The sequence below is a fragment of the Phascolarctos cinereus genome, unplaced genomic scaffold (assembly GCF_003287225.1).
Source record: "Phascolarctos cinereus isolate Bilbo 61053 unplaced genomic scaffold, phaCin_HiC Scaffold_9;HRSCAF=440, whole genome shotgun sequence".
NCBI classification, from domain to species: domain Eukaryota; kingdom Metazoa; phylum Chordata; class Mammalia; order Diprotodontia; family Phascolarctidae; genus Phascolarctos; species Phascolarctos cinereus.
In genome coordinates, this window is record NW_027556402.1 from 223,304,205 (window position 1) to 223,317,066 (window position 12,862).

Consider the following 12,862-nt stretch of genomic DNA (forward strand, 5'->3'; position numbering starts at 1 on the left):
AAAAAAAGCAATCATTAATGATTCTGTACCATTATAGAAAGAAGCTTCTAACAGAACCACTATGGAATCTAACCCTTTTCTCTTTAATACTTATTAATGGCTTAGATACAGGCATAGATGGCATGCCTTATATTTGCAGATGATACAACCTAGTAGAAATATCAAACACATTGTATGAAGATCAGAATCCAGGAAGATCTTGACACCGTAAAACACTGAGGCAGAGTGAAGAAGATGAAATTTAATGGTTAAAAAATTCAAACTTTCCACTTAGGTTCAAAATGAAACGAACTTCTCAAGTGTTATATATGGAGGCATGATTAGGCAGACATTCATCTGAAAAAGACTAGAGATGTTAGTGAACATCAAGCTCATTATGATGTTAAAATACTGTGTGTTTCTATAACTAACTGTATTACAGTCTCATCAGTCTGGATATGACATCTAATTGTGCAGATCACAACCCATTTGTGTTCTTTCATGTGCATTACCTTTGTCATTGTTTTCCTATGATTCCTCCACATTGAATCTATGTGACCTGACTGAGACATCCTTGGATTTCCTTGAATCTGCTTGCCATTACGAATGAGCACTGCCCATCAGTTATTCATTATTACCCACCCATACTTCCCCTTGATGATGTCTTGTAAAATAAGAACAACAACTATAATAGAAATAATAATAAGTAGCATTTATAGACTTTCAGATTTGAAAGAAATTTACATTTTCTTACATTTGATCCCACTTCCCTCACACAATTATGCACCACTAGTGGCATGTGATTGCTTTGTTAGCCAAAAAAAAAGATATTTTGAAATTAGGATTCCTTAAGAGGGACACAATATTCAATGTGCGGTAGCCCCAGTATATGTAGCTCTGGTCAGATTATTTCAGGAGTTTTACATTAAAGTCTGAGGGTTACATTTCAGGGAGGAAATTACTAAGCTGAAAAATTGCCAGATCCGAAAGTGGCCAGGATGTTTCTAAATATCCTCAATATCACGCTAACATAATGGAAGTAATAAGGAATATTTATAACGGAGAAGAGAAGGCTTAAGGGAAACATAATGATTGTTTTAAGTTAAATATAAAAAAAATCTTCATAGCAATTAAAGTTTTCCAAAAGTGGAGCAGCTTCCTTTGGAAGTCACTTTGCCCTCATTAAGGTCTAATTAAGGCTGAATGCTCATTTCTTCTATATTATATGAAGCAATTCTTAGATATAATCTCACCTAGGTGACCACTGAAGATTCCTTCCAATTCAACGATTATGAGTTTCCCCTTTTGTGATTCTTTCTCAATACGTCCAAAGATCCTATATTTCTCAGTGGGAGTCGTCCCTTATTAGTGCACATCATAGCAATCCGATCTCCTTTTAGTAAACCATTAGCATAAGTTTCCATAGCCCTCCCCCCCCAAAAAAAAAGCATAAGCTGCTGTTCACTTCTCCTGTAGTAAGTGTCTTCACACGTGAATAGGTTGCAGCTCTATGATCAATTACTTGAGTAATACTCAAAGAAGGGAATAGAGTAAAGTGAAAAGACTTTTAGACTTGGAGTCAGAAGACTTGAGTTCAAAACCTTCTTCTACTCCTCAACACCTGTGTGACCTTGGACAAGTCACTCAACTTCAGTGGGTCCCAGTTTTCTCACCTGTAAAAGGAGGTTGGACATCATCATCATCATTTACCAATCACCATCATTGTTACTATCATCATAATAACTAGCAATCACGTCTATCTATCCATCTATCTATCTATCTATGTGTGTGTAAATATAAACACATATATGTTTGTGTATGTATGTTTGTGTGTATATGTGTTCATATGTGTATACATATGTGTGTATGTATGTATGTATGTATGTATGTATGTGCAAAGTATTTTACAAATATTATTTTATCTGCACAAAAACTCTGGGAAGTAGGTGCTTTGTAGATGAGGAAACTGAGGCAGACAGACATTAAATGACTTGCCCAAAGTTAAACAACTAATAAATTTTTGAGGCTAGATTTCAACTTTTGAAGACCTATGAAGGTCTTCCCTACTCCCAGTCTATTGCTCTATATAATGCACCCCATAGGTGCCATACTTAAATGGCTTCTAGATATTCCTGTTCTAAATCTGTAATTATGTTAATCTTTCTTACTAGGACCTGAGCTTGTGCTAAGTTGACCTGTCTTGAAGAACTTAGGTCTTAGAGGATTACCCTTGGCTCTGAATCTGCAATCCAATGACCTTTTATATCAGAATGAGGAAACAGTATTTTGGATTACTGGAGGGAGATTGCTTGTAACACCTTAACATGTATAATTTAACTGAGTTGTTTTATGATATAATGATGCAAAACTCAAGTGATTTCATTACTGTCCAGATACAACCATCCCCCCTTCAGAATTTCAGAATTTCTTTTCCCTATAAACCCCCTTAGTAGTAATTTACCATGACTATTGTTGGTTAACAAATATCTTTCATATTCTGGAACCAGAAAAAAAAGCACTTGTTTGGTTCACACTGGTCAAAATAACAAACATAAAAATGGAGAAATGTTCATGAAAATTCTTCCCCATATTTTCTTACCCTAACAACTAAAGTAGGACTTTAATGTTGAAGATCTTTGGTAAAGTTTTATCACAAGGAAAATACTCAACATTTTTGATGGTATCAAACACACACACATACACACACACACACACACACACACACACACACACACACACACTGTAGCACATATCTGGGTTGGCAGAGTATCCAAGGCTTTTATGTCAGTGCTTCAGGCATCCGCCTTTGCACTGATGTGGGCCTCAATGCTTCCACTGATGCAGAAGATAACAGATATACAGTCTAGTCGATAGTATCCTTGTATTTTAGGGATGAAAAAAATGTATCACTCTATGACTAACCTGGGTAATGAATGTTCCAGAATGTATTTAGTCTGAGAGGCCAGTGGCAAATAAACTGTCCAGGGAACTGGGGAAGAAGAACATTCTAAATCAAAGGAGTAGAATGAGCAAAGGCAAAGAATTGAGAAAGATGGGATGTTTTGAGGAAATGGTGAATTATCCCATTTGAGGACGAAAATGTGGAATGCTTTTGAGAGTCTCGAGACATGGGATCATGCTGATCTTTTCTCTGAAATTGTTGAAGCTTGTTTCCCTAAAGCCTAGAGCCCATATGTGATGCTTGTCTAACATTTCAATTCTTGGTTGTTGTACATTAAAAAGCAACATTGTTGATTTCTCCCTAGTTCACCAATGTTTATGTTTCACCAATCAGTTTTCCTTTTTGGTCATGATTTAGTCCAGAGGAGTGATTTCTCAGCATTCTGAGAATTTTCATTTTCATCAAGGAATGTCAACAGTTTTTTTGAATGTTCTCTTTTAAGCAAAATGAAACCATAAGCAAGTATCTAGAAAGTTATATTTTCTGTAACTATTGTATCTTAATGCTGTGCCAGTATTTTTCTCTGTGTTGTGGAAACAACAACCTCTCAACCTCTCTATACCTTAGTAGGTAGACTTCCTGACTTGATATTTCCCCTAAAAATAACAAGTGGCAAAACTGCTGACAGTTGAACCCCAAAACTTTACTAGTTAATCAGTCAACAAATATTAATTGTCTACCATGTGACAGGCACTGTGATAGACACTGGACATTCAAAGAAGGGCAAAACACAGTCCCTATTTTGAAGGAGCTCACACTCTACCAGGAGGGACAACATGCAAACAACTAGGTATAAACAAACCTCATACAGGATAAATTAGAGATAATCAATGTAAGGAAGGCACGAGCTTTAAGGGAGATTCAGAAAGATTTCTTGCAGAGCATAAAATTTTAGTTAGTATCCTAGGATAATCGTCAGAAAAAAGACAACAACCTATCCCTGAACCATAATTACGATCTTTCTAGCCTAGGACAACCTGACAAACTTCATGATGTCCAATAATAATCTTTCAAATTCCATAATTACTTACACATCAGGATAAGCTTTGAATGTATCATCTACAGCCTTCATCTCACTAGGTGCAACAGCTTTTAAGTCTCCAGACACAGCACAAGGCAAACTGTGAGCCCCAGAACCCCAGCACAACTGACTACTCCAGGTCATCCCAGTGCAGTGGGTAAGCCACCAGCACCTGAGGCCCCAGCACAGAAAATCAGTGACCAAGCCCCTGGCCTCCAACACAGGAAGCTTAGGACAGTGCCTGCTGTGCCCCAGGAGCAGAGCTCAACTTAAAAAGTCATGAAATAAGCAAAAAAGCAGCAAAAAATGGAAAAAATAAAAAACCCTGACCACAGGAAACTGCTATGGCTACAGGGAAGACCAAAATACAAACTCAAAAGAGGGCAACAATGTGAAAATGCCTACATGTGAAGTCTCAAAGGTGAAGATGAATTGGTCTCAAGCCCCAAATGCCTCCTTGGAACAGCTTTAAAAGGATTTTAAAAATCAAATAATAGAGGTAGAAGAAAAATTAGGAAAAGAAATGAGTTATGCAAGAAAGAGTCAATAGCTTGGAAAAGGAAGGACAAAATTGACTAAAGAAAATAATTCCTTAAAAAATACAATTGACGAAATGGGGAAAAAACCGCTGAAGAATACAGCTCCTTAAAAAGTAGAATTGGACAAATGGAAAAGGATGTATAAAAGCTAACTGAAGAAAATAATTCCTTAAAAATTAGAATTGGGCAAGTAGAAGCTAATGATGCTATGAGACATCAAGAATCAGTCACAGAAAAGCAAAAGAATGAAAAAATAGAAGAAAATGTAAACTACCTCATTGGAAAAAGAACTGACTTGGTAAATAGATCCAGGAGAGATGTTTTAAGAATCATTTTACTACTTGGATGCCATGATAAAAAAAAATAACCTGAACAGAATCTTTCAAGAAATTATCAAGGAAAACTACTCTGAGGTTCTGGAACCAGAGAGTAAAACAGTTCTTGACAGAATCCACCAATCACCTCCTGAAAGAGATCCCAAAATGAAAACTCCAAGCAGTATTGCAGCCAAATTCCAGAATTATCAGGTGAAGGAGAAAATACTGCAACAGCCAGAAAGGAACAATTCAAATATCAAGGAGCCACTTTCAAGATTACACAAGATTTAGCAGCTTCTACATTAAAATACTGGAGGGCTTGGAATTTGATATTTTGAAAGGCAAAGAAGCTGGGATTACAACAAAGAATAAACTACCCAGCAAAATTGAGAATAATCTTTCAGGCGAAAAGATGGATATTCTATGAAATAGGGGACTCTCAAACTTTCCTGATAAAAAGACCAGACCTGAACAGAAAATTCAGCCTTCAGTATAATACTCAAGAGAAGCATAAAATGGTAAACAGGAAACAAAAAAAAATGTTATTCAATAAGTTAAACTGTTTACATCCCTACATGGGAAGATGATACTTGTAATTCTGAGAAATGTATCTCTATTAGGGCAGTTAAAAGGAATATACATTAAAAATGTGGGTAAAAATTGACTTTGATGTGATGGTATAAAAAATACAGAGGGTGAAAAAAGGATTGTACTGGGAGAAGAGAAAAAAGGAAGACAGACTACAGTAAATTGAAGAGACACAAAAGACCTATATGATAGAGGGAAAGAGGAGGGAGTGAGCATTGTTTGAACCTTATTCTCATCAGATTTGGCTCAAAGGGGGAATAACATACATACTCAGTTGGGTAGAGAAATGTATCTTACCCTGTAGAGAAGTAGAAGGGAAAAGGGGAAAGAAAAGGAAGGTGGGGCTGATAAAAGGGCGAGCAAAAGTAGGGGGAAAAGGGAAAGAAAAAGGAGGAGAGTTGTTAGAAGGGAGGACAGATTAAGGGAAGTACTGGTCAGAACCAAAACACTGGTAAGGAGGGACATCATGAATGGAGGAGAAAAGTATAAATGGGGAAACTAGGATGAAGGGAAATATACAGTTAGTAATCATAACTGTCGAAGTGAATGGGATGAACTCTCCCATAAAAAAAGAGATAGCACAGTGGATTAAAAACCAAAATCCTACTGTATGTTGTTTACAAGAAACACATCTGAAGCAGAGATATACATACAAAGTAAAGGCAAAAAGCTAGAACAGAATATATTATGCTTCAGCTGAAGTTAAAAAAAATAGTTTCAATTTGCACTTGCCAAAAAATTGACCATGCATTAGGGCATAACATTCTCAAAATCCAATGCAGAAAGGCAGAAATATTAACCCCATACTTTTTAGATCATGATTCAATACAAATTAAATGTAATAAAGGTCCATAGAAAGATAGATGAAAAATTAATTAGAAACTAAATCCTAAAGAATGAATGGGTCAAATAACAAATTGTAAAATCAATCAATAATTTCATCAGAGAGAACAATAATGAGACCACATATCGAAATTTATTGGATTCAGCCAAAGCAGTAGTTAGGGGAAATTTTATATTTCTAAATGCTTACGTGAATAAAATAGAGAAAGAGGAGGTCAATGAATTGGGCATGCAATTAAAAAACCTAGAAAAAGAGCAAATTAAAACCCCCCAATTAAATACCAAATTAGAAATTCTGTTAAGAGGGAGATTAAAAATGAAATTAAGAAAACTATTTTACTAATAAATATTTGTTTTATGAAAAGCAAAACAATGAAATAGATAAGCCTTTGGTTAATTTTATTTAAAAAAAAGAAAGAAAACCAAATTACCAGTATCAAAAATAATAAGGGTCTACTTACCACCAATGACAAGGAAATTAAAGCAATAATTAGGAAATATTTTGCCCAACTGTTTGTCAATAATTTCACAATCTGAGATAAATGGATGAATGCTTGCAAAAATATGAATTACCCAGGTTAACTGAAGAGGAAATAAAATACTTAAATAATCCCATTTTAGAAAAAGAAATTTAACTAGCTATCAATGATCTCCCTAAGAAAAAATCTCCAAGGTCAGATGGATTTGTAAGTGAATTCTGCCAAACATTTAAAGAATAATTAAATACAATGCTATATAAACTATTTGGAAAAATAGGCAAAGAAGGAGACATACCAAATTCCTTTTATGACACAAATCACAAAGAGCAGAGAAAGAAAATTATAGACCAATTTCCCTAATGAATATTTATGCAAAAATTTTAAATGAGATACTAGAAAATAGATTATGGCAATTTATCACCAAGATAAGACAGTATGCCCAGGTGGGATTTATACCAGGAATGCAGGGCTGGATCAGTATTAGGAAAACTATCAGCATAATTGACCATATCAGTAACAAAACTAACAAAAATCATGTGATTATCTCAATGGATGCAGAAAAATCTTTTGACAAAATACAGCACCCATTTCTATTAAAAACACTAAAGAGCATAGGAATAAATGGAGTTTTCCTTTGTCGACCTGAAAGTTGGTTAAAGAGACAATAAGCTAGGTGATAAGTAAATTCATATTGTTTTATTCCTTTTAAGTTAGTGCATGTACATAAAATCAGAGCTTTAACTCTGATTGACTCAAGCAGTTTTAGGAGGACATTTAAACCCTGACTCGGGATGTCTGTGTTACTCAAAAAAAAAAAAATACAGCCTCCATATGTTTTTTTAACATATAGCATGGGAAAGGAAGTTTCCTAGTTGAATAGGTTGTATATACAATAAAATAGGAGAATGTCAAAGTGTCAGTTGAAATTATAGATCCAGGATATCTGTGCTTCCCCTACATAGCATACGTCCACAGAAATACCAAGAAAAGAAAAGTCCCACTATTCCAGAGAGTATCTGGTCCCAGGTATCCTGTCCTTAGAGATCACAAACAGGAAGAATGCTGGTCAGTTCCATCTGGTCCCGTAGTTGCTGACACAGGAAGGGGTATTCTTAGTTCACTCAGAAAAGATGGTTTGGGGCCCTTATTGGGGCTCAATTGATCTTAAATGATTATCACCTTAAAATGATAAGTCATTTCTATCTAAAACCATCAGCTACCATTATATGTAAGGGGATAAGGTAGAAGACTTCTCAATAAGATACATGGTGAAACAAGGATGCCCATTATCACCACTATAATTCAGTGTTGTACTAGAAATGTTAGCTTTAGCAATAAGAGGAGGAAAAAAATAATTGAAGAAGTAGAATAGACAATGAGGAAACAAAACTATGACTCTGCAGATGAAATGATAGTATACTCAGAGAATCCTAGAGAATAAAAAAAACTACTTGAAATAATTAATAACTTTAGCAAAGTTGCAGGACATAAAATACAGCCACATAAATAATCAGCATTTCTATGCTAGAAATAGGCTTGACACCAAAAATTTAGTATCAAAAAAATTTATTACAGAGAGAGTCCAGAGGATTTAGACGTTTCTGGCCAGAAGCAGGCTCCACCCCTCTTCAGTAGGGGTGGGCCCTGAGTGCAAGGGCAAGTGTGCTTTTATGCAGTTGAATTTGGTGCGAAACCTCCCAGGCTGAGATTGGTCCATCCCTTCCCAGGTTACACCTTTCCTTACATGTTTCCCCTTGATATGCTCAAGTATGTTCCCCCTCCCTTGGTCATACATCCCATGACTCGTTAATGAGGCTCTAATTTTATGCAGGGTGTGTCAGATAATAGTAATGAAGCTCATTAAGCAGGAGCACTAACATTTTTCAGGTGTCCTCAGGTTGACCCTAACTGGTCTGAGCTGGCTTGACACTTATCTTGATTTTGGGGTCTTTATGGAGCCATCAACTTACTTTTTATTGGCTAAGCCCAAGCCCACCTACAGTGTACTACTTCCTGGAGCTGTTGTTCTTTAAATCTCTGCATTATTCTACCTGTGGAAACTTAAGCCCTTCTAACTCTAACACCTATATATCACTGACAGGTCCCAACACAAGGGATAGAAACAGAAACTCCACTTCAAGTACCTGTAGACAATATAAAATATTTGGAAGTTTACCTGCCAAGACAAACTCAGCAACTATATGAACACAATTACATAACACTTTTTACACAAATAAATGTACATCGAAATGATGGGAAAGTATTAGTTGCTTTGTCTTGTTAAGAATTTGCAATTATATAGAAATCTCTAATGACTGGCTTTTTACACCAGGACAAATTTAAGTTTGAGATGTAAATCCTGGAAAAGTTTTTACTAATCTGTGGTTAGTGAAAATTGCTGCTTGAGGTAAAAGCTCATAGAATTTTATTTTGAGTTGCCTGATGGATCATAATCCATTGATAATCAAAAATCCACCATCTGAGACAAATGCCACAAGCTACTCAGAGAATGTGATACTGGTGGGAAGTCAGCACTGGGAAAAGCTAAAAGGACAATTTAAGCCTCAGTCTAAGCTGGGATCCTCCTGGCTCAGTTTCCTCATTATGTTCCTTTGAAAAGGAATGTTACCCGCCTGGCTATTCCTGAGTCTGGCTATGAGGTGGATTTGATGCTGTATGGTTGGAAAACTGAATTATCCGAATCCAAACAGAGCTAAGGATGCTTTATACTCTCATGTTTGGGCCCTAAATCTAGTCTCTGCTTTGTATCTGGGCCCTGCAGTCTTTCTGTCAGATTTGTGTCTTCCACACTACAGGCCATTCACCTACAGTTGGTAGCAAACAGTGGGTACCAGCCAATGTCCCCCCATCATTCCTTGGATGCAGTCTGTGCTTGGTTCCAGTCAACCTCTTCTTTGGGACCCTTCCAGGCAGGGACAGCTCTATGCCCCAGCAGGAAGCTGCTTCAGAAGTCAAGACCTTCGCCCCTTACACCAAAAGGATTTGGGTCCCATGTGTTTGAGGGGGGAATGACAAGGATGGGAGCTAGACCCCAAAAAAAGAAAAACCCTGGATTTTTCCACAAGGGCAAATCTCTGGCATTTGCCTGAGACCATAATCCCATCAACTGGCCTTTCATTGTGGCTACACCCAATCTCCCCTCCATTGTCTTACCTCCTTTTGGCCCCTGGCCATTTCCCACCCTTAATCCTAGCTGGGCTCCATTCTCCCTGGAGTTCTGTTGGCCACTCCCATTCAGATCCTCCTTAGACCCCTCCTTCAGTCACCCCAGACTACTTGGCCACTCCTAGATCTCTCCCACAGTCTTTCTGTATATAAGGTCCACCTTGTCTCCATTAAGGTACTTAGATTCTTATAATCTAGCCACTAGCTCACTAATGTTCAGATTCTTTAAGAGTCTGCCCAATATGACTGTGTTCTAATAAACCTTGTCTTTCGTTGAAAAAGAAAAAAAAAGAAAATGTCAGTTGCTCATGGGTAGGCCAGACTGATGTAATAACAATGACAGTTCTACCTAAATTAGTTCACTTATTCAGTGCCATACCAATCAAGCTACCGAAAATTATTTTATAGAGCTAGAAAAAATAATAACAATATTCATCTGGAAGAACAAAAGGTCAAGATTATCAAGTGAATTAATGAAAACGAAACTGCAAAGGAAGGTTCCCCAGCCATACTAGATCTAAAATTATACCATAAAACAGCAATAATCAAAACTAATTGGTACTGGCTAAGAAATAGAGTGGTGGATCAGTGTCATAGATTAGGTATACAGGACACAGTAGTCAATGACTATAGTAATCTATTGTTTGATAAACCCTAAGACTCCAGATATTGGGATAATAGCTCATTATTTGACAAGAACTGCTGGGAAAATTGGAAAATAGTGTGGCAGAAACTTGGCATAGACCAGCATCTCATACCCTTTACCAAGATAAGGTCAAAATGGGTACCTGATTTAGACATAAAGGGTGATATCATAAGCAGATTAGTAGATCAAAAAATAGTTTACCTGTCAGATTTATGGAGAAGGGAAGAATTTATGACCAAACAAAATAAAGAACATTATAAAATGCAAAATTGATAATTTTAATTAAATTAGATAGTTTTACATAAATAAAACCAATGCAATCAAGATTAGAAAGAAAGAAGAAAGCTGGGAAACATTTTTTTTTACAGCCAGTATTTCTAATAAAGGCCTCATTTCTTAAATGTATAGAGAATTGAGTCAAATTTATAAGAAGGCAAGTCATTCCCCAATTTATAAATTGGTCAAAGGATATGAACAGGCAGATTTCAGGTGAAGAAATTAAAATTTTCTATAGTCATATGAAAATAAAATCCTCTAAATCACTGTCGATTAAAGAAATAAAAATTAAAACAGCACTGAGGTACCACCTCCCACCTTTCAGATTGGCTAATATGACAGAAAAGGAAAATGATACATGTTGGAGAAGATGTGGGAAAAATAGAACACTAATGCAATATTGGTGAAGTTGTGAACTAGTCTAAGTGTTCTAGAGAACCATTTGGAACTATACCCAAAGGGCTATCCTTTGATCCAGCAATATCACTACCAGTTCTGTATCTCAGAGAGATAATAAAAAATAGAAAAGAACCCACATGTACAAAAATATTTTTAGCAGCTCTTTTTGTGGTGGCAAAGAATTGGAAATTGAGGGGATGCCCATCAGTTGGGGAATAGCTGAATAAGTTGTGGTACATGAATGTAATGGAATACTATTGAGCTATAAGAAATGATGAGCAGGTGGATTTCAGAAAAAAACCTGGGAAGACTTACACGAATTGATGCTGAGTGAAGTGAGCAGAATCAAGAGAACATTGTACACTTTAACAGCAATATTGTGTAGTAATCAGCTATGATAGACTTAGCTCTTCTCAGCAATACAATGATCTAAGACAATTCCCAAAGATTCATGATAGAAAATGCTATCCACATCGAGAGAAAGAACTATGGATTCTGAATACAGATCAAAGCATACTATTTTTACTTTTTTTTTGTTTTTTTTTCCTTTTTCATGGTTTTTCTCTTTTGTTCTGATCATTTTTTAATAATCTGACTAATATGGAAATATGTTTAACATGATTTTGCATGCATAGCCTTTATTAGACTGCTGGCAGTCTTGGGAAGGAGAGAAGGAAGGGAGGGAGGGGAAAAATTTCAAACTCAAAATCTTATCAAAATAAGTGTTCAAAACTATCTTTATATCTAATTGGAAAAATAAAATACTATGAAGTGGAAAAAATAAGCCTTTGTGTTATGATGTTTATGAGTGTCATTGCAATAAATTTCATCTACAATTACATCAAATATTTAGTAAAATATCAAATTTATTTAGTTTATTTACAAAATTCTATGTGATTTTTTTCTTAAGACTTTATAAGACATACTTTTCAATATTGTTATTTTTGTGACACATCTGTGCTCTTTCATGTTTCTGGGATTTGGGGTTTTATATGGCCTGTCTTCTTCCTTCTCTTCAAATTTCAGCTAGCTAATCTGTTGCTATACATTTACTTTTCATTGTCCGATATATTAAATAATGGCATTAAAATAAAACTAACAAAAAAAGTTATCCACCTGGTTTTGCAGTGTACTTCCCACCTCATTCTTAACATTATAATTTACATTTTACAGAAGGTAATGAAAGTGTCATATTTATTCATAAATCTATCACTTGTCCATATAAGACTTGACTATAATTAGGAATCTGTAAAGTGGAAAAGATGATGCCTCTACCTTACAGGGCTATTATACTCCTTGGTAATATCATGCATAAGGAAAGCTTTGCAAACTTTAAATCACCATGTACAAGCCTATGCTTGTATCCATGTTTCTGTAGTCTGTATAATTCATTCACATATGAATCAATGGAATTAGGTAGCAGTCAGTTTTTTGACTACTCAGATACGTGCTGCAGGAGAATGGCACCCAGCAGGTGTGATTAACTATTCTCATCTCCATGCATTTGTTCCCATATCCCCTTAACTACAAAGTAATCCCGTAGGGAGATTCCCACTGCTGTGACTTTTTATCTGATTTTGGGACTAGTAAAATCTGCTAACTACATCACACATTAGATAATTCCTCC

General features: G+C 35.9%; 1 protein-coding gene across 1 annotated transcript in view; it reads left to right on the forward strand.

Annotated features, from left to right (window-relative positions):
* The window catches only part of LUZP2 (leucine zipper protein 2), a 714,257-nt gene that overhangs the window by 694,858 nt on the left and 6,537 nt on the right, over positions 1-12,862 (forward strand). The window lies entirely within an intron of this gene.